A 951-nucleotide genomic window follows, 5' to 3' on the forward strand; every position below is an offset into this window, starting at 1 on the left:
AGATGGTATTAGCAAAATTACATCTAAATTTTACAACTACTAGGCACATAGTACTTAACGCCGACCTCGAAAGCAACATAAGTCCATTAGCCCATTTTGTGTGTTTTTCTCAAGTTGCACTTACCACTTACCTCTTTTATTATATTTTGCGGCTATTGTTTCACGTTTTTCACCAAATTTGTTTTACAGAATGAAAAGTTTCTCATCTGCCTGCTCCCTCCACTGAAAATGCAACCACCGCAGTTCAATTTTCCAAAAGTTTTAAGCAATTTTCTGTTCTTTAATACTCCTAGATGTTTTTTAATTGCAAATGTACCAAAATTACTTAAAGTTGCTGTCCACAAAGAAGAAAAATCACCGCGCTTGTTGGCATCATTCGCTAACAAAGGTGTAGCCAGATTACAAGGAATGCTTGGTGCATATACAGCGTTGATTTTGAGCTAATCCTAAGTTTTGTGGTAATAAATTAGTTCGCTGAAACTAGTAAAATATAGAAATTTGATGCACTTTATTATTTTACTATCAAACTCACCGATTATGGTCTCGTAACAGGAAATTGAAATTATTTTTAAAAGCAAACAAAGGGTATGGCAGCCCAGATTTTCGTTTTGCTTTGTTCGCTTTCATCTTTTTCGATGTCGAAATTTTTTTTCGAACTCCTTTAAATTCAAGGCTACCACCTTATTCAAGGCGAATTAATACAAGGTGGTAGCAGTAACAGTACAATTCCACAGAGAGCTCTTCAGGCTTTCAGCAATAGCTGAATTTAACATGATCCAATTTCAACAGACCAGAAAAGAAAGAGTAGTTTTCTGGCTGACGTTTGTAATCTCGGCGCCATGTTATTTTCCTTTGAAACGATCCAAATCCCTGCAAGAACAGTGACCATCATTTGACAAATCATTTGACTGGCNTCTAAAGGGCAGTGTGAAAAATCTGATGTAAACATTT

At 35.8% G+C, this 951-nt stretch overlaps 1 long non-coding RNA gene across 3 annotated transcripts; it reads right to left on the reverse strand.

The window, feature by feature from the left end:
* Positions 1 to 174: 174 nt before the first annotated feature.
* LOC108357185 (uncharacterized) lies at positions 175 to 613 on the reverse strand. Of its 3 annotated transcripts, none has more exons than XR_001846634.1 (2): positions 533 to 613; positions 175 to 446 (listed from the first exon to the last, which is right to left on the reverse strand). It is a non-coding gene; the product is annotated as an uncharacterized LOC108357185 (long non-coding RNA). The 3 variants fall into 3 exon arrangements; XR_001846635.1 differs by having other exon boundaries at positions 175 to 474; positions 533 to 599; XR_001846636.1 differs by having other exon boundaries at positions 175 to 480; positions 533 to 599.
* Between the last annotated feature and the right edge of the window lie 338 nt (positions 614 to 951).

This window comes from Rhagoletis zephyria, unplaced genomic scaffold (assembly GCF_001687245.7).
Source record: "Rhagoletis zephyria isolate East Lansing unplaced genomic scaffold, Rhagoletis_zephyria_1.1 Rzeph_scaffold_71896, whole genome shotgun sequence".
NCBI classification, from domain to species: domain Eukaryota; kingdom Metazoa; phylum Arthropoda; class Insecta; order Diptera; family Tephritidae; genus Rhagoletis; species Rhagoletis zephyria.